At 46.6% G+C, this 23,487-nt stretch overlaps 1 non-coding gene across 1 annotated transcript; it reads left to right on the top strand.

The window, feature by feature from the left end:
- Nucleotides 1–17,804: 17,804 nt before the first annotated feature.
- Nucleotides 17,805–17,911, top strand: LOC123150875 (small nucleolar RNA R71). Its single transcript, XR_006475386.1, has one exon. It is a non-coding gene; the product is annotated as a small nucleolar RNA R71 (small nucleolar RNA).
- Nucleotides 17,912–23,487: the final 5,576 nt, after the last annotated feature.

Genomic DNA, 23,487 nt, shown 5'->3' with positions numbered 1-23,487 from the left:
TGTATTTAACTTAGGCGATTACGGGGTCGCAGCTAAGCTTCCAAGTGGGAGGATTGCTCCCCACTCGGAGTGTTTTTAACTTAGGCGATTACGGGGTCGCAGCTAAGCCCCCGAGTGGGAGGATTGCTCTCCACTCGGAATGTTTTTAACTTAGGCGATTACGGGGTCGTAGCTAAGCCCCCGAGTGGGAGGATTGCTCTCCACTCGGAATGTTTTTAACAGACGATTATGGGGTCGCATCTAAGCCCCCGAGTGGGAGGATTGCTCTCCACTCGGAATGATTTTAACTTAGGCGATTACGGGGTCGCAGCTAAGCGTCCGAGTGGGAGGATTGGTCCTCACTCGGAGTGTTTTTAACTTAGGCGATTACGGGGTCGCAGCTAAGCCCCCGAGTGGGAGGATTGATCTCCACTCAGAATGTTTTTAACTTAGGCAATTACGGGGTCACAGCTATGCCCCCAAGTGGGAGGATTTATCTCCACTCGGAATGTTTTTAACTTAGGCGATTACGGGGTCGCAACTAAGCTTCCGAGTGGGAAGATTGCTGTCCACTCGGAATGTTTTTTTAACTTAGGCGAATCCAGTTCGCAGCTAAGCCACCCACTGGGGGATTTGGACACAAATGATTGTGGGAAACCAATCATTAAGATACTGTAAAAATCTTGACTTTGGAAAACAAACTAGAGTGCTTTTATTACAAGTCGTCAGGTCGAGTGATTTTAAGTATAGAAAGGATAAAGCAGCTCTGCGTTCCATGCATGTGGCTCGTCCATTTTCTTGACTATGTTGTAGATGTGATAAGCTCCATTATGAAGCACCTTGGTGACGATGAAGGGACCTTCCCAGGCCGGAGCGAGCTTGTGAGGTTGTTTCTGCACCACTCAGAGCACAAGGTCTCCTTCCTAAAACGCTTGACCTCTGACATTGCGGGCGTGGAATCGACGTAGATCCTGCTGATAAATGGTCGACCGAACCAAATCCATCTCGCGTTCTTCCTCCAAGAGATCAACCGCGTTTCTGCGTGCTTGCTCTACTTTGGCTTCTAAGAACATTTCAACTCTGGGAGCATTGTGTAGCAAGTCACTTGGAAGCACAACCTCGACGCCGTATACCAGGAAGAAGGGGGTTCGATCAGTCGACCGGTTGGGTGTTGTTCTCAGCCCCCATAAGACTGATGGTAATTCGGTCACCCAAGCTCCAGCAGCATGCTTAAGATCACGCATCAGACGAGGCTTTAACCCCTGAAGGATCAAACCATTCGCCCTTTCAGCCTGTCCATTCGACTGTGGGTGCACGACAGACGCGTAGTTGACCCGAGTGCCTTGATATGCACAGAACGCCTTGAACTCATCAGAATCAAAGTTGGATCCATTATCTGTGATGATGCTGTGAGGAACTCCATATCTGAATATCAACTCTCTGATGAAACTGACGGCAGTGCCTGCTCCAAGGTTCTTGATGGGCTTGGCTTTGATCCACTTGGTAAACTTGTCGATTGCTACGAGCAAATGGGTGAAGCCACTCGCACCAGTTTTGAAGGGCCCAACCATATCCATTCCCCAGACTGCAAACGACCAGATGAGTGGAATAGTCTTCAGGGCGGATGCGGGCTTGTGAGACATGTTGGAGTAAAACTGGCAACATGCGCACTTGTCGACTATATCTTTCGCCATCTCATTTGCCTGAGGCCAATAAAATCTTGCTCGGTATGCTTTGGCTATGATGGTCCGAGAGGATGCGTGGTGAGCACAGGTCCCCGAGTGGATATCATTTAGGATAATTTGACCTTCTTCCGGGGTGATGCAGCGTTGGGCTAATCCCGTGACACTCTCTCTGTAAAGCTGCCATTTCATCACGGTGAAAGCTTTGGATCGACGGACTATCTGGCGAGCCTCGTCTTCGTCCTCTGGGAGCTCTTTTCTGAGAATGTACGTGATGTATGGAACCATCCAATTGGGAGTGATCACCAAGACTTCCATGATCAGGTCAACCACGGCTGGAACCTCTATCTCAGTCGGGTTGGTTGGACTTATCGGTTGTGGAGGCTCTTCCTTGAAGGGATCTTCTTGTACTGACGGGGTATGGAGATGCTCCAAGAACACATTGCTGGGGATGGGCTTCCGAGTGGAACCTATATTCGCAAGATCATCAACAGCTTGGTTTTTGATCCGTGGTATGTGGTGGAGCTCCAATCCCTCAAACTTCTTCTCTAGCTTTCTCACTGCGTTGCAGTAACCTGTCATTGCAGGACTCCTAACGTCCCATTCCTTCATTACTTGGTTAACCACTAAATCTGAGTCGCCATAAACCATCAGGCGCCGGACGCCAAGTGAAATGGCCATACACAACCCATATAAGAGTGCCTCATACTCAGCTTCATTGTTTGAAGAGTCAAAGTGAATCTGGAGGACATAACTGAGCTTGTCTGCTCGTGGGGACACTAAAACCACTCCTGCACCAGAGCCATTTAACATCTTGGATCCGTCAAACAACATGGTCCAATGTTTTGACTGAATTTGAATCGGCTATTGTTGTTCAGTCCACTCTGCGAGGAAGTCTGCAATTGCATGAGACTTAATGGCCTTCTTAGCCTCAAACTTGATATCCAGAGGAAGAAGTTCAATCGCCCACTTTGCCACTCGACCAATTGCATCTCTATTATTCATAATCTCTAATAATGGAGCGTCGCCGACGACCGAAATTGAGTGATCAGAGAAATAATGTGCAACCTTCTTCGTGGTCAGGTAAATCCCATAAACAAGCTTTTGATAGTGAGGATATCTCTGCTTGGATGGGGTTAAGACTTCTGAAATGTAGTACATGGGGTGCTGGACTTTGAAGGCCTTGCCTTCTTCTTCCCGTTCGCCCGTGAGCACTGTGCTAACAACTTGTCCTGTGGCTGCGATGTAAAGCAGTAGAGGCTCCTTGCTAACCGGAGTAGCAAGCACCGGCTAGGTGGAAAGCAGGGCTTTGAGCTCTGCAAACGTTGCTTCAGCTTCGTCATTCCACTCAAACTTGTCAGATTTCTTCATCAGTCGGTAAAGAGGCAGTGCCTTTTCACCGAGACGTGAGATGAATCGGCTCAAAGCAGCCAAGCAACCAGTAAGCTTCTGAACGTCATGTACGTGCACCGGGCGTTTCATTCGGAGGATTGTACTAATCTTTTCTGGGTTTGCGTCGATCCCTTGTTCGGAAACGAGAAAACCGAGTAACTTTCCACCTGGGACACCAAATGTGCACTTAGACGGATTAAGCTTGATATCATGCCTTCTCAGGTTGGCAAAGGTTTCAGCTCAGCAGGTCACAACCTTTCCGTGACTTAACCACTATGTCGTCCATGTATGCCTCCACATTCCGACTGATTTGAGTGAGCAGACACTTCTGGATCATGGGCATGAATGTGGCACCAGCATTCTTGAGCCCGAAGGGCATAGTGACAGCAAAAACACCCAAACGGGGTGATGAAAGCTGTTTTTATCTCGTCGGGTCCATACAGTCGGATCTGATGGTACCCAGAATAAGTGTCCAGGAAGGACAGTCGCTCACATCCCATAGTTGAGTCGACAGTCTAGTCAATGCGGGGTAGAGGAAAATGATCTTTCGGGCAGGCCAGATTGATGTGCTTGAAGTCAATACACATTCGGAGTGAATTGTCTTTCTTGGGAACCATAACAACATTGGCGAGCCACTCAGAGTGGTATATCTCGCGGATGAATTCGGCGGCCAGGAGCCGAGCCACTTCCTCGCCAATGGCTTTTCTCTTCTCCGTGGCGGACCAATGGAGGTGTTCCTTAACGGGGTTTTCCTTGGAGTCGACTCGCAAACGGTGCTCAGCCAGTCCCCTGGGTACACCTGGCATGTCAGCTAGCTTCCATGCGAAGATGTCCCAGTTCTCACAGAGGAACTTGATGAGCGCTTCTTCCTATTTGCTGTCGAGTGTAGTTGAGATGTGGGTCACAGCAGCATTGGGGTCGGTCGGGTGAATGTGAACTGGCTTGGTTTCACCGGCCGACTGAAATGTAGACTCTGAAGCAGGTCTCTTGGCACACAGCAAATCACTCGGATCTGCAGTCTTCTGGTACTCTTGAAATTCTACTGCTGCCATCTGCTCATCTGCTATCTTAGCACCGTCCTAAAGACATTCTTCTGCTCTCTTACGGTTTCCTGAAACCGTTATCACGCCTTTGGGGCCCGTCATCTTCATCTTGAGGTATACATAGCATGGTCGAGCCATAAAGGTAGCATACGTGAGTCTACCCAGAATGGCATGATAGGCGCTCTGGAAATCTACGACATCAAACGTCAACTTCTCCTTGTGGAAATTCTTCTCATCGCCGAATACCACGTCAAGAGTGATTTGGCTGAGTGATTCGGCTTTCTTGCCTGGAATGATTCCGTGGAATCGCATGTTGCTCTCACTGAGTTTGGACATCGGACTGCCCATTCCTTTGAGGGCCTCAACATACAAGATATTCAGACCACTGCCTCCATCTATCAGAACCTTGGTCAGTTGGGTGCCCCCTACGACTTGGTTGACCACCAACGCTTGCCGCCCAGGGGTGGCTACACATGCTGGGTGGTCGAACTGGTCAAATGTAATGGGGGTTTTCGACCATTTCAGATACCTTGGTGTTGCCGGAGCAACCATGTTAACCTCTCTGTTAATGACTTTAGTCAACTTCTGCTCTCTGGATCAGCAAAAATCACCAAGGTAGCATTGACATTGGGGTAACCATCATCATCGTCCTTATCCTCCTCTTCCTTCTCAGGCTCTTTGTCCTTATCACTGGGTTTACTCTCTCGGAAGCTCTGGATTAGGAGTCGACATTGTCAAGTGGTATGCTTGGGGAGAATTAGGTTCCCCTCCTCATCTTTCTTGGTGTGAATATGATGCGGCAAATCCATCACATCATTTCCTTCCTGATCATTCACCTTCTTGGGGGTCCAGGGCCCTTTAGGTTTCCCTTTGAACTTTCCTTGATTCAACACTGCTGCCTCGGCAGGACCTGCTGCCTCAGCCTTTCGCTTCTGCTTCCGACTAGAATTTCCTCCTCCGGTGTCCTGGGCGACTATTTTGTACTTGCCACTCCTGAGTCGGTCTTCCTCTTTGTCGTTAGCATATTTGGTAGCAATCTCCATCATCCGAGTCAAAGACATATCTCCAGTCTGACCGAACTTCAGAACGAGCTCTCTGTAGCGAACACCCTCCTTGAAGGCACAGACTGCTTGGTGATCTGACACATTCTCCACTGTGTGGTGCAGAGTGATCCATCTCTGGATATAGTCCCTCAAGGTTTCGTTCGGTTTCTGCACGCAATGTTGCGGCTCCGGCAAACCGGCAGGTCTCTTGCAAGTGCCCTCGAACGTTCTGGTGAACACTCGAGCTAACTCATCCCAACTCAAAATACTCCCAGGGGCCAACTGAGTCAGCCAAGCTCTGGCAGACCCTTCAAGCATCAGAGGAAGGTGCTTCATGGCCACCTCGTCGCTGCCGCCACCGATATGCACAGCCAGTCGGTAGTCTTCGAGCCAAGTATCGGGCTTTGACTCGCCCATAAACTTACTGACGCCAGTCGCCAGTCTGAAGTTATGGGGTATCTCAGCAGCTCTGATGGCCCTTCTAAAACATTCGGGGCCTGAAACATGGACTCTGCCTCCACTTGGTCTGTCCCGATCTAGCCATTCTCTGTATGCTCTGTTTCGGTCGACCAAACCTTGCATGAGGACGGACCTCGCGTCAAAGCCAGGATCTCCGGGGTCGACTGGAACTCTATGGTCGTTCCCGTATGGACGCTTCTCGTCGTTGCGTTGGGGCGCGTATGACCCATCCCTCGGAAGGGGCGAAAGCACTCGACGGTAATTGTCGCGGGCGTACTCATGATCATATTAGCCGTGAGCTCTTCCCAGGTACCGATCCTGACGGTGATCACAGCCTCCCTGTCGCAAAGGGGACCTAGGACTATGAGCCGACTGAACGGTATCTGCTCTCACTGATCTGCTGTGGATTCTGTTCCGCAACTGAGACACAGCGGAGTTCTGGTCTCCTGCTGCTCAGCGTTCTGATCTGCTCTAGGCCTCTCCCAGCCTCTAAACGAGACAGCTGAATAGACTCTGCAATACGTGCAGCGGCTGCCAAATTCTGAATCGGTGTATGGAATACCTAAGTTTCCAGTGGAAACAACTGTCGTGGATGCCGACTAGGCTCCGGAATCAGTCGATGGGCATGCTCGTCGAGAGAATGTTAGAGATTCTCTAGACGAGTGCGCTCGGCCAGAGTTGCCAGGCGCACCACCTCCAAGGCCCGGGCCTTGGCGGTTTCCCCTATGATGGGGGTCTGAAGAGCCTCCACGTTGCAGCGGTGCAGCTCCTCTCTCTGCTGCGAGCTGAGAGGTTGGGGCTGGTACTCTTCGTGGTCGAGTGACGGACCGACGCTCCTGCCGCCGTCGCTGCTGCGACGAAAGCCAGGCGGACCGCGATGGGAGTCGACCATGAGGACCTCCGCCGCGGGGTCACAACTCCCGCTCTCAGAAATAGTATCTGCAAAATCAGTCGACAGGTCAACCGATCCGCGAGGATACATGTCGGGCTCAATCACCACGACTTGGGGGGTGAAGGCCTGACGAGCCACTGCGTGTATCACCCATCGCTGGAGTCGTGAACGACCAGACCGTTTGCAGCGACGTCCAACGGAGTGTGTCAATGACGCGATGGCAACTGGTATGGTGAAGACGGCTGCCTGAGGAGGACGCCGCAGGAACTCACACAGAAGTGTGCTGAACCACGAGCCGGGAGAGCCTTGACGTTGAGGGGGGCCTCCTGGAGCCAGGCAGAGTCGTCGGTGACGAAAGTGAACGCGCCGAGTCAGAACTCGCGGCCCATGACCAAACCGCCACCGAAAACCATGCTGATGAAGGTCGAAGAAAATGCAACCTCGTCGGAAGTCGCTAAGACGCTTTGGCCCCACGGTGGGCGCCAACTGTCGTGGTACTAAGTCTGACAGTAAGTGTAGGGGGTACGAATGAGGAGGCAAGGTCCTAGCTACGGCAAGATTGTACGGAAGTGTTTACAAGTGCAGGCCCCTCTCGGAGGAGGTAAAAGCCCTACGTCTCGGTGCCCGGAGGCGGTCGACTGGATTATATGAGTGTGTGTGTGGTACAGGGGGTGCGAACCCTTGTGCCAGAGGAGGGGGTGGCTTATATAGAGTTTGCCAGGACCCCAGCCATCTCCTGTTACAGAGGGTTCAATGTACATAAATATTGGGGTGTTACTGGTAATGCCAGCCTTAAATGCCTTAAATGCCTTAAATGACCTTAAAGACTACAGAGTGAATGCTTGCCCGTTGCTGTTCTGAGTGACTCCTGGTCTTCAGTAGGTCGAGTGGTTTCTTGTATGGTCGAGTGGTTTACTGGTCGTGTGACTTCGGAAAGGAGGGGTACCCGAGTGGTTGATTGGTCGAGTGGATTGCACTCGACGTCTTTATTGGGTACTCCATGTTGTCTCTTGAGCTTCTTTGCTTCTAGGGCAATGAGCATGGGTAGGGCGTATAGGTCAGGCCTATGACCATACCCCAGGTCTGTACCATCATCAGTAGCCAGTGATCCCTCAAAAACTGCTGCTATGTTGGAGTGGCCAGTACCCAACAATGTTACAGAATTGAGGGGATTTCTAGGTCTGACTGGATACTACAAGAAATTTGTTCAGAACTATGGAATATTGGCAAAACCCTTATCTCTGTTGCCGAAAAAACATGCTTTTCAGTGGACACCTGAAGCTCAAGCAGCTTTTGAACAATTGAAGCAAGCAATACCAACTACTCCTGTACTAGCTCTGCCAAATTTTGATAAGCCTTTCTGTGTAGAAACAGATGCTTGTGACCCTGGAGTGGGAGCTGTGCTAACACAGGAAGGATACCCAGTTGCTTTTTACAGCAAGGCTCCAAGCATTAAAAATAAGCAGCTATCCATATATGAGAAAGAATTCTTGGCAATTATGATGGCAATTGATAAGTGGAGAACTTATTTGTCAAGAGGGCCCTTCATCATCAAAACAGACCATCAGAGTCTGTGTCACCTAGGAGATCAAGTGCTGACTTCAGAGCTATAGAGAAAAGTTATAACTAAATTAGTGGGTTTACAGTTCAACATTCAGTATAAGAAAGGAGTTGAAAACACTGTAGCAGATGCTCTGTCCATAGTTGCTCATCTTTTTCCAGTTCAGGTTGTATCTACATCTCAGCCAGTTTGGATACAAGAAGTTATGAACTCTTACACTATAGACCCTGAAGCTCAAGAAATGCTACAAAAGATGGCTCTAGATCTTGTTGCTTGTCCAAGTTTCAGTTGCATAAAGGAATTTTGAAGCACAATGATCAGATTTGGATAGGAGCAAATACTGGACTTAAAACCAGACTAATACAAGCTTTTCATTCTTCTCCTATGGGAGGACATTCAGCAATTTTGCCAACATATTTCAGAGTGATACAACTGTTCCATTGGCAGGGTATGAAAGGAGACATTGAAAACTTTGTCAAGCAATGTGCTGTGTGTCAACAAGCAAAACATGAGTTATGTAAATCACCTGGTATGTTACAACCCTTACCCATTCCTGAAGGACCATGGCAATCTATAAGTATGGATTTCATTGAAGGGTTACCAAAATCTGAGGGCTGCAGTTCTATTTTAGTGGTGGTGGATAGGTTCACTAAAGTCAGTCACATCATACCCCTAAAACATCCTTTTACTGCTGCTGGAGTTGCCAAAGCTTTCTTGAACAGTGTGGTCAAGTCGCATGGTTTACCACTATTTATAATATCTGACAGAGACAAGATATTTACCAGTTCAGTTTGAAAGGAGTTATTCAGAGTGTGGGGTACTGAATTACAGATGAGCATTGCATATCATCCACAAACTGATGGTCAGACTGAGACGGTAAATCAGTGCCTAGAAATGTACTTAAGATGTGATGTTCATGTATGCCCTGCAAAATGGAAAAGTTGGTTGCCTCAAGCAGAATTTTGGTACAATTCTACATTCCATTCATCACTGGGCTGTACACCTTACAAGGCACTCTATGTGCATGATCCCAACATTGGACAACTGGCTGGTAATCACTCTTCTTTCAATGGTGAAGTGCATAGCTGGCTCTCTGCTCAGACAGAACATACTAGTAGATTGAAGGAACATTTACACAGGGCACAAGTGAAGTACAAACATTATGCTGACAAGAACATGTCTCCTCAAGAGTTTTTTGAAGGTGAAAAAGTCTATTTGCGGCTTCAACTGTATGCTTAGTCATCAATGGTTAACAGGCCCTGCCCTAAGTTAGCACTGAAATATTTTGGCCCATTCAAGATCATATCCAAAATTGGAGCTGCTGCCTACAAGCTCGAGTTACCTAAAGGAAGTCAGGTTCATCCAGTGTTCCACATCTCACAGTTAAAATCTCATGTGCCAGATCACACACCAGTGTTCACGGTGTTGCCCAAACCTCTGGATTTGTCAGTACCAGGTGTTGGGGATATAACTACTGAGTGTAAACTGGCCAGGAGGGGCCGGTTCACCTTCAACTATATTGAAGCCCACGAAGACCCAAAAGATGGCGCTTTACTAATGAAGCTTAGAGGCCCGGAGCCCAAAGGCGGATTAGGGCCCATAGTGGTAAACCGCCATGGTTATGTAACTTGTATTGTAAGTTAGGAAAGGAGAGACCGAGCCGGACACTTGTATGAGTCGGCCTCGGGACTCTGTAGACCGGCCGGGCGTCAACCTATGTATATAAAGGGACGACCCGGTGGCGGTTCAGGGGCAAGAAACAACAACCCGAGACCCAGACAAAGCATATTTGCTCCCTGGTCATCGAAACCCAATCAATTCCATCACAACTAGACGTAGGCTTTTACCTTCATCGAAGGGGCCGAACTAGTATAAAAACTCCCGTGTCCCTTGTCTGGTTTAACCCCTTAAGCTAACCCGTCGCGATGGCTCCACGACTAAGTCCTTTCATGAGGACATCTGACGTGTTAATTCCACAACAGTTGGCGCCCACCGTGGGGCTGTCGCACGATGGTTTCGAGTTCTTGAAGGGCAGCTTTGAAGGACTCAAGGGTACGCAGTTGGCCGGATGACCAAGAGTCATCGCGGCAAGCTCTACATCGACGACGAAGGATGGGGCCCCGAGGTCGGCTGAGTCGAGTACGGGTACCGGGTCCCCTTTGGCGGAATTCATGTCTTCATCGGCAAGATCGGCGAACCGGGCCCTGAGCTGGACATCTGCACCGACCTCGTCGAGACGGCTCAGCGTGCGAGTCCTGCCCGGGTTAAGCCCGCCATGAAGCGTGCGTTCGTAGGATGTGTTGATCGTTAGTGATATAGCAGGGTTTTTACGCCCAAACTACGGATGTCGTGTTCTCCACAGGGATCTAGAACTTCAAAGCACACACTCGAAACATTCAGAACAACCGGACAGATGAATCAAACAATAGTGACAACAAGCAATTACTAGAGCAAGGTAAAACAAAAACAATATGCAGCAAAGGTAAATGGTTCAGACATCACACACACTCATGCAATCAATTAAAATGACAGCAGCTCACAGGAGAATAACTACTATCTGAATATTCAGCAAGTGTCACAACCATCCAGCAAGAATACATGAGATTTCAGCAAGGGTACATAGGAAACAGAGCAATTTTCAGATCCAACAATGCATATATTCAGAAAACAATGACAGGAGAAGAGAGAAGTTCAGAGCCTATGGTCTTGGTGAGCTTCAATTCGAAGCTGTAGATGTTGCAGGCGAAGGAGAACAGCAGAGGTCCCGGCCTTGTGAAGGAATCGTGGTGGCCTTCACGGGAGATCAGCCGACCACCCGGAGCAAAGAATCACCAGGAGTCCGGCGCCCCGCAGGAGATGCCACAGCGGCTATCATCGGAGTTGGGGACGAACAGCTGCAACGGGCGTCTGAGTTGAAGCAGAGCGATGCGGGCGTCGGTGTTGGAGAAGATCAGCAGCGGTCGTTGAGGTTGGAGAAGAGCAGCGCGGTCGTCGGGGTAGGAGAAGAGCAGCGCGGGCGTCGGTCAGAGCGGAGAGGCCTCGCGGTCGGGGTAGGAGAAGAGCAGCGCGGGCGTCGGTCAGAGCGGAGAGGCCTCGCGGTGGATCAGCCAGGTCGCCAGCCTCCCGAAACCCTCGATCCCTTCTCTTCCCTCGATCCCCTTTTCTCCTCCTCCGATCTGATGTTCCTCTCCTCGATCTGGTGGTAGGTGAGCAGCGTCGAGGGCGAGAGCAGTCGGCCCCCTCTCCTCTCTTCGTGGTTCAGTCGCGCGTGGGATCAGACGGGGGTCTGGTTGGTCGCGCCAGACCAGCCTCTTCTCACGCGCCCAAGCAGACATCTTCTCTTCTTTGTCTGACTAGGTGCGTGGGTTCTTTTCAGCTCACCCCTTCTAGTTCTAACTTTTCGCACAAGATGATCCCCAGCTTGAAGGTTATAAACACTTTCGATGAAGTTTAGGTGCCTAAACGCACCAGTCCTGCAAGATATGAATAAGTGTTGTAAAACTATCATAATAAGAATATTTCAATAAGAATGAATACTTTATAAGTAAAAACTGTGGCCAAGGTTTGATTTGTTATGCAAAAAGGCTTGAAATACAATATGAATGAATGTGCTGTCAATTTCCCCCACACCTAGATCTTTGCTTGTCCTCAAGTAAAGGAAAATGATGATGACACTACCCACACTGCCTAGTAAAGATGCACTTTTGGATAGATAGTAATTCCGACAATACTAGAACTAGGCAACTGTACTCTACTCATGCTAAATTGTGATAAGCAATAATTTATAACACACTGTAAATATTCCAAGTCAATGACCTTGAGTGAAAGTGAATCTGAATAATCAAGAGCTGGCTGTGTCTTCAGCCCTAAGATAAGCTGGGACCCCAAAATCAATTTATAAGACAAGTTACTTGTTGAATTTAAGGCACAAGTGATGATATTATATCAATCTCACCGAAAGAACATACCCCCGATCCCGAGAACATGGTATACACCTGGCTCGACCAATTATTAGAATTTTGTTATTATCTCCCCAAAGGAACATACCACCGATCTCGAGAACATGGTATACACCTGGTTCGACAAATTATTAGTATATTTTTTTTGTTATTATCTCCCCAAAGGAACATACCACCGATCCCCAGAACATGGTATACACCTGGTTCGACAAATTATAGCACTTTTTATATAAAATTTTTTACAGTCCAATCTACCAGATTTCACAAGCCACCGATCCAGGGAACATGACATGCTACTGTAGGTCGATCGGACTTAAATTATTATAATTATTTTATTTAGTAATTTGAAAATTACTTAGCTTAAGTAAAACAGGAATAATTGAAAGAGGAATCCATAGCTAATGGCACTGTTTTTCACAGACTACAGATCCAGAGATCATAGTTACTACTTAAGTGCCACCAGCTACTTAGCTTAACTTGGGACAGTCAGACACAGCACATCAATTCATCAGTAAGTTTCACTTATACTCAAGGCATTCCCATTGAACATTTACACGGGGGTATAAAGTATTCATTATTACAATTTACCATAAGAAGAATACATCTGCATAGTTTTAGTATTAAGAGAATCAACAATCTTCTTGGAGTGAATCCTACTTTGCAGTGAGGAGTAATGTGTCACAATGCAGAATAAGAAAGATTTTCAATGCAATTAAATGCCAGTCCTCATACTGAATTTTCTGAAGGTAGATTCAAGTGGAACAGAATCACCTGGTATTTGTATAATCTTCTACCCTAGTTTCTTCTCTCCACTCTTCTCTGTTTGTGTTCCCTGTTTGTGCTCCCCTTACTTTTATTCGCTGAAAAGAAAGACATAAACACATAAAAACTTTTCTATGAAAACTAAATAAGGAAAAGAACTTATTAAAGATTCAGGTTGCCTCCTGAAAAGCGCATGTTTAAGGTCTTTAGCTCGACCATGTCTCTTCAGTGAGGTCAGGGTCCTGCAGGGATGGACACCTCTTGGGTCCCCTCGCCTTCTTGAATTTCCTCCTATGGGTCTTGATCTTCGCTTGCATTCTCATCTTCAGAAATAAGAAGTGGATCTCCAGGGATGTAGGGCTTCAGTCTTTGACCGTTTACAAGGAAGAGACCTCCAGAAGTACTTTGCACTTGAATAGCACCATTTTGCAGAATCTTCTTCACCTTGCACGGGCCATACCATCTTGACTTGAATTTAATAGGAAATAAATGAAACCTAGTATCATAGACCAATACCAACTGTCCAAGATGAAATTCTTTCCTCAATATATGCTTGTCATGCCAGATCTTGGTATTTTCTTTGTAAATTCTTGCACTCTCATAAGAGTCAGCTCTCAGTTCGTCCATTTCACAGAGTTGAAGTTTTCTATGTTTTCCTGCTGTATCAAGGTCCATATTGAGTTTCCTTAGTGCCCATTGAGCTTTGTGTTCTAGTTCAACAGGTAGATGGCATGCTTTTCCATATATTAGCCTGAATGGTGACATTCCAATTGGCGTTTTATAGGCTGTCCTATATGCCCATAGTGTGTCTGGTAATTTCAGTACCCAGTCAGACCTTGACTTTGATACTACCTTCTCGAGAATGGTCTTTATTTCTCTATTAGACAACTCCACTTGCCCATTTGCTTGCGGGTGATATGGAGTTGTAATTCTGTGATTATGAACTCCATATTTTGCTAAGAGAGATTCTAGTTGGGAATTGTTGAAATGTGTTCCTCCATCACTGATAACAATCCGTGGCACACCAAATCTTGGAAAGATCACTTGCTTGAACAAATTGCAAACTGACTTGGAATCAGCATTGACGGTTGGTACAGCCTCAACCCATTTTGACACATAGTCCACTGCCACCAATATGTATTTGTACCCTTTTGATGATGGCAAGGGTCCAACATAATCAATTCCCCAAACATCAAAGAGCTCTACTTCAAGAATTCCTTTTTGAGGCATCTCATGCCTTTTTGAAATCTTTCCAGTTCTCTGACAAGGATCACAAGATTCGATATAGGAATGTACATCCTTGAATAAAGTTGGCCAATAAAATCCTGCTTGCAAAAATTTTGCCTGAGTCTTTCGAGTACTTGCATGACCTCCATAAGGGGATGAGTGGCAATGATAGATCACACTTTTAGTTTCACTTTCTGGCAAGCATCTTCGAATAATACCATCAGAATAATGCTTGAATAAGTAAGGTTCATCCCAAAAGAAGTACTTCATATCTGATAGGAATTTCTTCTTCTTTTGATACCCAAAATCTGTAGGAACTTTGTTACAGACCAGATAATTAACTATATTTGCGTACCAGGGTGTATAGTTTTGTATGCTAGTCACTTGCATAAAATTGATCCCTGGTGAAACATCATTGATTGGCAAGGAGTCTAATACATTGTTTTGCAATCTCGACAAGTGATCCGCCACAACATTTTCAGCTCCTTTCTTGTCCTTGATTTCCATATCAAATTCTTGAAGCAAGAGTATCCATCTAATTAACCTTGGCTTGGCTTCTTTCTTGCTGAGTAGATATCTTATTGCAGCGTGGTCTGTATAAACTACACAATGAGATCCCACAAGATATTGCCTGAATTTGTTGAAAGCACACACTACTGCCAACAACTCCTTTTCGGTGGTTGTGTAATTAGCTTGAGCATCATCAAGTGTTTTGCTAGCATAGTATATTACATGCAAATCTTTTCCTTTTCTTTGTCCAAGTACTGCACCTACAGCAAAGTCACTTGCATCACACATTATCTCAAATGGTAATTCCCAGTCAGGAGGTTGCACTACTGGAGCTGTGACCAATGCTTCTTTGAGCAAGTTGAAGGACTTTTCACATTCTGCATCAAAGTTGAACTTAACATCATTGTTTAGAAGATTAGTGAGGGGTTTGGCTATCTTAGAGAAATCCTTTATGAATCTTCTATAGAACCCAGCATGTCCCAAGAAGCTCCTCACTCCCTTCACATTTACAGGTGGTGGGAGTTTTGATATTACTTCAACTTTTGCTGGATCAACCTCAATTCCTCTTTTAGATACCAAATGTCCCAAAATAATTCCTTCCCTTATAAGAAACTGACACTTCTCCCAGTTTAGGACTAGATTGTGTTCTGAACACCTCTGAAGAACTGCTGCCAGATTATTCAAACAATCGTCATAACTTTTTCCAACGACTGTAATATCATATATGAACACCTCCACTTTGATTCCTATCATATCAGAGAATATAGATAGTACAAACCTTTGAAATGTTGGGGGTGCATTACAAAGTCCATAAGCTAGTCTTTTGTAAGCAAATGTTCCGTATGGGCAAGTGAAAGTTGTTTTATCTTGATCATCCGGGTGAATTGGGATTTGTAAGAATCCTGAATACCCATCTAAGCAGCAGAAATATTCATGCCCAGCAAGCCTTTCTAGCATTTGTTCAATAAAAGGTAAAGGAAAATGGTCCTTCCTCGTTACTTCATTTAACTTTCTGAAATCATTGACCATTCTCCACCCTGTGACAGTTCTACTAGGAATCGTTTGCCCTTGTTCATTTTCAATGACAGTTATTCCTCCTTTCTTGGGCACCATGTGAATGGGACTCACCCACTCACTGTCCGAAATTGGATATATGATATCAGCAGAGAGCAATTTAAGAATCTCCTTTTTAACAACCTCTTGCAAATGGGGATTCAACCTTCTTTGACTTTCTCTAATTGGTACACTGCTTTCTTTCAAGTAAATCCTATGAGAGCAGACAGCAGGATTTATCCCTTTCATATCATCAATTGAATATCCAATAACATCCTTGTACTTTTGCAGAACTACTTGAAGCCCTTTTATTTGCCTTTCCGTCAACTCCCTATTCACGATAATTGGCCACTGATTGTCATTGTCTAAGAATGCATATTTCAAACTTTCTGGAAGTTGTTTCATTTCTATTTGCCTTGGTTGCATCTTCTCTAGTGGCCTTGTACTGCTTTCCAATATGCTAACAGGTCTGATTTCTTCATATCTGATTTCACTATTGTCCTCCTCAACTACTTCACAACAATTACTTCCATACCTCTTTTCATAGCCTTCTTCCACACATTTTTGTAGTGTATCAATTCTGTAGCAGTGCTTTTCTTCTTGCGGAACATGTGTTGCATGCTTCATGTCAAACTCCACCTTTTCATTTCCAAACCTCAGGCTCAATTTAGCTTCTTGGACATCAATAAGTGCACCAGCTGTGGCCAAAAATGGTCTTCCAAGGATCACAACCTCACTTTTGTCCTCCATATCTAACACTACAAAGTTAACCGGATAAGCAAACTTCCCAACTTTGATTGGAACATCCTCAAGAATTCCAACAGGTTTCCTATATGTTTTGTCGGCTAACTGAAGGGTTATGGCTGTTGGATTTAATTCTCCCAAGAACATCCTTTTGCTAACTGAATGTGGTAACACACTTACACTTGAGCCCAAGTCACACAGAGCACTGTAAGTTTTGTTTCCAATCACACATGGTATACAAAAGCTTCCTGGATCATCCAATTTTTCAGGCATGGAATTCTGAATTATTGCACTGCATTCCTTTGATAGAGTCACTACTTCTGGCTCAGACATGCTTCTTTTCTTTGTTAGCAATTCCTTGAAGTATTTGGCATACATTGGAACATGCAAGACAACTTCAAGAATAGGAATAGTAATCTGAACTCCCTTCATAGTTTCCAAGAATTTGGCAAATACCTTGTCATCTTTGGGTTTGTTGAACCGCTCAGGAAAAGGAATGTTGTTGGTTGTTATTGCTTCCTCTAGCAAAGGCTTAGCTCTTGTTTGAAAACCAAGAAATTCGACTTTAGCTTCAATTCGGTTATCAACTTCTTTCTCCTTTATTTTCTCTGATGATGTTGAAGGTGTAGTTCTGGATGCACTTGGCCTCATAGCAGGAGGCACATATGTCTTCGGAATAGGAAGTAAAGGTCCTGTCATAGCTCCGCTCCTTGTAGTCACTGCATCAACTGAAGATATTGCCCCATAGTGAGCTTTCGGGTTTGGAATTGGTTGAGCAGGCAGCCTTGCTTCATTTTCTCCCACCATACTATCCATTTTGCTCACAAGCATCTTAACAGAATCTTTTAAGCCATTAACTTCATTTGCCATCTTGTTCATTAACTCCAATTGCATCTTCATGATTTCCTCCATTCCATTTGACTGAGCATTTTGTTGTTCATTCTGCCTCGGCACTTGAAATTGACTTGGATGATTTGGTGGTCGATTTCCTTGTACTGTCGATCCACTTGCATATGACTGATTATTCTTGTATGACAAGTTTGGATGGTTCCTCCAAGAAGGATTGTAGCTGTTTGAGAATGGACCTTGACTTTGGGCATAACTTACTTCTGAAATCGATGATCCAATTGCTGAATAGAAGGTGCATTCTGTTGAAGGATGACCTGCTTGGCCACATACATCACACATTTGAGGCACACTTACTGAAGCTACGGAAGTACCGATGCAATTTGACATGATACTATCCATCTTCTTATTCAAGATGTCAATCTGAGCTGCCATGCTATCATTTGCAGACACATTATACACACCAGGATGTGGTGGTGCTATTGCTCTTTCACTTGACCATTGGAAATGATGAGACGCCATGCTTTCAATCAATGCAAATGCTTCATCAAGAGTTTTGTTCATAATTCCTCCTCCCGCAGCAGAATCAACAAAGGCTCTGGTCTGAGTGGACAGCCCTTTGTAGAAGGTTTGTAACACCAGCCATCTTTCTAAAGCATGATGAGGACACATTCTGATTAAAGAGTTGAATCTTTGCCATGCATCATACAAACTCTCTCCATCATATTGAGTAAACCTTGTTAACTTGTCCCTATATTCAGCAGCTTTTGTCAATGGAAAGTATCTCTCAAGAAATGTCTGCAATAAAGTCTCCCAAGTATCCTTCAGATGTTCAGGCAAGGAGTGAAGCCATACTCTTGCTCCATCTCTCAAGGAAAATGGGAATAGTGATAATCTGATAGCACTTGGAGAAACTCCATTTTTCTTGAGGGTGTTACAATACTCCAAGAAAGTCCTGATATGCTCATGGGGGTCTTCTAAAGCTGTTCCACCAAATCTGGACTGTTGCACCATGTTAATCAGAGTAGGCTTCAATTCAAATTATTCGCCTGAATAATCGGTTGCACCATTTCTCCTGGTATCCCATGATCTCTTGGGATCCACAAGTCCCTGAGTAAAGGTACTGGATCAGGCATCTTTTCTTCTTCTTGATCTTGCAAAGTTTCAGCAACTTGAAACCGTATTTGATTCTCTCTTCTTCTTCTCAATAAGGTCCTTTCAATTTCTGGATCAAACGGCTCTAGTGAATATTCAGGTTGAAGCATAAGACAATTTCCTGTAAAAGTTCCTGAAATTGACACATGCTAGTTTCTCTCAAAACTGCAGCCAATGTTAGGAAGTTGTTAGTTGCCAGCAATGCTACATAATCGACCTAAAATAAATTCTGATCTGCTTCTACTAATGTGCTAATGAAATTTAAATCCCCGGCAACGGCGCCAAAATGATCGTTAGTGATATAGCAGGGTTTTTACGCCCAAACTACGGATGTCGTGTTCTCCACAGGGATCTAGAACTTCGAAGCACACACTCGAAACATTCAGAACAACCGGACAGATGAATCAAACAATAGTGACAACAAGCAATTACTAGAGCAAGGTAAAACAAAAACAATATGCAGCAAAGGTAAATGGTTCAGACATCACACACACTCATGCAATCAATTAAAGTGACAGCATCTCACAGGAGAATAACTACTATCTGAATATTCAGCAAGTGTCACAACCATCCAGCAAGAATACATGAGATTTCAGCAAGGGTACATAGGAAACAGACCAATTTTCAGATCCAACAATGCATATATTCAGAAAACAATGACATGAGAAGAGAGAAGTTCAGAGCCTATGGTCTTGGTGAGCTTCAATTCGAAGCTGTAGATGTTGCAGGCGAAGGAGAACAGCAGAGGTCCCGACCTTGTGAAGGAATCGTGGTGGCCTTCACGGGAGGTCAGCCGACCACCCGGAGCAAAGAATCACTAGGAGTTCGGCGCCCCGCAGGAGATGCCGCAGCGGCGATCATCGGAGTTGGGGATGTACAGCTGCAACGGGCGTCTGAGTTGAAGCAGAGCGATGCGGGCGTCGGTGTTGGAGAAGATCAGCAGCGGTCGTAGAGGTTGGAGAAGAGCAGCGCGGTCGTCGGGGTAGGAGAAGAGCAGCGCGGGCGTCGGTCAGAGCGGAGAGGCCTCACGGTCGTCGGGGTAGGAGAAGAGCAGCGCGGGCGTCGGTCAGAGCGGAGAGGCCTCGCGGTCGTCGGGGTAGGAGAAGAGCAGCGCGGGCGTCGGTCAGAGCAGAGAGGCCTCGCGGTGGATCAGCCAGGTCGCCAGCCTCCCGAAACCCTCGATCCCTTCTCTTCCCTCGATCCCCTTTTCTCCTCCTCCGATCTGATGTCCCTCTCCTCGATCTGGTGGTAGGTGAGCAGCGTCGAGGGCGAGAGCAGTCGGCCCCCTCTCCTCTATTCGTGGTTCAGTCACGCGTGGGATCAGATGGGGGTCTGGTTGGTCGCGCCAGACCAGCCTCTTCTCACGCGCCCAAGCAGACATCTGCTCTTCTTTGTCTGACTAAGTGCGTGGGTTCTTTTCAGCTCACCCCTTCTAGTTCTAACTTTTCGCACAAGATGATCCCCAGCTTGAAGGTTATAAACACTTTCGATGAAGTTTAGGTGCCTAAACGCACCAGTCCTGCAAGATATGAATAAGTGTTGTAAAACTATCATAATAAGAATATTTCAATAAGAATGAATACTTTATAAGTAAAAACTGTGGTCCAAGGTTTGATTTGTTATGCAAAAAGGCTTGAAATACAATATGAATGAATGTGCTATCATGTCCATGGGATCAGATCTGAACCGGTGTCTGAAGGCGAGATGGATGTTTATTCCGACGGCGAGTCATCCACTGGTGAAACCAAGTCTCTGTACCAAGTTCATGATGGTGTGTTTGAAGGATATTCCGATGGCAACAGTATTCCGGACCCCTTTGAACCGCCAAGTCGGGTTGCTGTTTTCATGGCCGGAACACAGCCCACCTTGCAGTCTTCATCTACAGCAGCGATGACGTTCGGATCAGCAGCCGTGGCAGGAGGCCCGGCGCGCAGACCGGCTCAAGTTCTCTCCAGTTTGATGGACGCCTGGGCAACCCTATTGACCACGGCAGTTACCCCGGAGACGCAGGATCAACACAATGCGGATGTTGCCAAGATGAAGGACCAGATAACACAGGCTAAGGAGGACCTAGCAACTGAGGACGCTAGGATGGCTGAAGAACGGGCCGCGTTGGATGCCCAGTCACAGCAGATACAGGCGCAGAATTACCGGCTCATGTTGGATCAGAATGCATCAAACGACATAATGCGGAGAAAGTATCGATCATGTATGCCGCCAGTATTCGAAGGACTGAATCTCTTCAATACGCCGGGGGCTGGGCCGAGTGATCCGATAGCCGCAAACCGGACCGATGCACCTAGGGCAGCGCCGGATCAACCACGGATGATGGATCCACCTCGTCAAACAGATAACCCGCCGCAATATGTATCAACACCACCAAGTCACTTTTCTAGTCCTTTGGATAACATGATTGCTGCAGCATCTCGCCTGGCACCTATTCCAATGGAGGGCGATTCACTGGCGGCGATTGAGACACGGCGGGCCAGGGATCTTCTTCAAACCACCATTGTGCAGCAGTAGGCTTATTCTTATAGCCGAGACACAATTCATTCGACCCCCCGTCCAAGTAAAAGCTGTAGCAGGCACATGGATGAACCGAAAGTGTCTAGAAGTGCGCGACGCCATAATGTCCCTCAAGGACCCAATCCGGCGCGCGGTGAGGTAAATGCTCAGGACGTGGTGGATAATGGCAGAGCATGAAGGGAGGCCGCTTTGGCAGCACAATATGCGGGTCATCATCAACCCGCCCCAGTTCAGCCAGCGGCGTCAGTTGACCGAGGCATCGGGCTAGCCTTCAGTTCCTGGGGAGTGCCGTGTCTCATTCCGGCTCTCCATAATGTGCGACTACCCAAGGATTTCAAAGGTCCACGTAAGGTGCCTAATTACACCGCTGATCAGCCACCTGAGGCGTGGGTTGAAAGTTATGAGATGGCAATGGAGATGCTGGATGTGGATGAAGCGGCCTGTGCAAAATATTTTACGATGATGTTGGAAGGGACATCCCGTACTTGGTTGAAAACCTACCAGCCAACTCCATCGAGTCATGGGATCAGTTGAAGGCCCGGTTTATAGCCAATTTCAAAGACACATGCAAACAGCCTATGTCCATTGTGGATCTGGATGCATGTGTTCAAGGGGAGAACGAGACAACAACTCATTGGGTGCGCCGGGTTTCAGAAGTTTTGCATTCGTCAGACCGGATTAATGCTGGCCAAGCAATCATAACGCTGGAGCGTAATTGCCGGTTTAAGTCACTAAAGATGAAGTTGGGACGGTTCAAGCGCCACTGCAATGACATGGGAACACTTATGGCAGCCTTGGTCAAATATGCTGATTCTGATAATACCAAGGATCCCGATTCTGATGAGGAGAAACCGGAGAAGGGAAAGAAGAACGGCGGTGCAAAAGGATAGCATCACAACCAAGGAGGCCATGGGAATAATGGTAAGCGCAAAGCAGATAGGTCAGATCTTGTGGCTAACACCAATATGCAGCGTCGTAAAGGTAAACCACCCCAGCGCGATGGAGGGATGAATCTGGAGCGTCTGTTAAACCAGCCCTGCCCAAAGCATGGGACCAAGGAGGCCCCTGCCACACATCTTTGGAAAGATTGTTATATTATGAAGGAGTTCAAAAACTCTGATCTCTTCCGATATGATCAGGGTCCATCGGGCGGTTCAGGTCCAGGTTTTCATGGTGGTGGCGGTTCAAACTCTGGATTTCAGAATAATCAGGGCAACCAGAACAACCAAGGTGGTAATAGCCAACAGACTAATCAAGGGAATCAGCAGCAGTCAGGTTATTTTGGTCACCCCAAGCAGTTGAATGGTGGGCAATATCATGTGTTCACTACTAGCCTGTGTAAGCACGATCAGAAGCTTCACAAGAGGGCAGTTAGTGCTGTTGAACCAGCAGTACCACGTTATTTCCATGGTCCGAGCAGCCCATTGTGTGGAGTAGAGAGGATCATCCGCCCCGGGTTGACAATCCGGGTCATCTAGCTTTAGTGCTGGCACCTCAGGTGGGAAGTTATAATTTTACCAAGGTGCTGATGGATGGAGGGAGCAGTATTAACATCATGTACTATGAGACCTTCCGTCGCATGGGGTTGACAGACAACAGTCTTAAACCGTCAAACACTGTTTTTCATGGTGTAGTACCACGTAAATCGGCATATCCTGTTGGCAAGATTGCTTTGGAGGTTGTGTTTGGAGATGAGCATGATTCCAGGTCTGAGACCTTGACCTTTGAAGTAGTGAGAATCCAGAGCCCGTATCACGCACTGTTTGGACGGCTGGCTTACGCAAAATTCATGGCGAGGCCCTGCTATATCTATCTACAGCTGAAAATGCCGGGTCATAAGGGGACTATCATAGTACACGGAAGTCGAAAGGTCGCTTTGGATTGTGAGGAAGGTGATGCAGCCTATGCTGTGTCGGTTTGTGCTACAGAGGAGCTGAAGTTTTATAAGGACAATGTTGATCCGGCAGACATGACCCCTCTAAAGAAGCCCACCACTGAGCATGACCCGACCCTGAAGTTCAAACCGGCTGATGAGACTAAACTTGTTGACTTTGTTCCTGGGGATTCATCCAAACAGTTTAGCATCAGTACCAATCTGGATCCGAAATAGGAAAGCGCGCTCATCAAGTTCATCCGTGAGAACCGGGACATTTTTGCATGGAAGCCTTCTGACATGCCAGGTGTACCGAGGGAACTCGCTGAGCACACTCTCAATATTGATCCCAAGTTTAAACTGGTCAAGCAATTTCTTTGCCGCTTTAACGAGGAAAGACGCAAGGCCATTGGTGAAGAGGTAGCCCGGCTGTTGGCTGTTGGGTTTATCGTCGAAGTATTTCACCCCGAGTGGTTGGCTAATCCGGTGCTCGTTCTTAAGAAAAACGGCACTTGGCGTATGTGTGTGGACTACACAGATTTGACCAAGGCTTGTCCGGCAGATCCTTTTGCTCTCCCGCGTATTGATCAGATTATTGATGCGACGGCGGGTTGTGAGCGCCTGAGTTTCTTGGATGCTTATTCAGGTTATCATCAGATTAAAATGGCAGTTAAGGACCAGGAGAAGACAACCTTCATCACTCCCTTTGGAGCCTTCTGCTATGTTTCTATGCCCTTTGGGCTCAAAAGTGCCCAGGCAACTTATCAGCGTTGTGTGCAAA

Source organism: Triticum aestivum, chromosome 1B, assembly GCF_018294505.1.
Source record: "Triticum aestivum cultivar Chinese Spring chromosome 1B, IWGSC CS RefSeq v2.1, whole genome shotgun sequence".
Lineage (NCBI taxonomy): Eukaryota > Viridiplantae > Streptophyta > Magnoliopsida > Poales > Poaceae > Triticum > Triticum aestivum.
The sequence above is the reverse complement of the archived record's forward strand: the minus strand, read 5'-3'. Positions and strand labels throughout refer to the sequence as shown.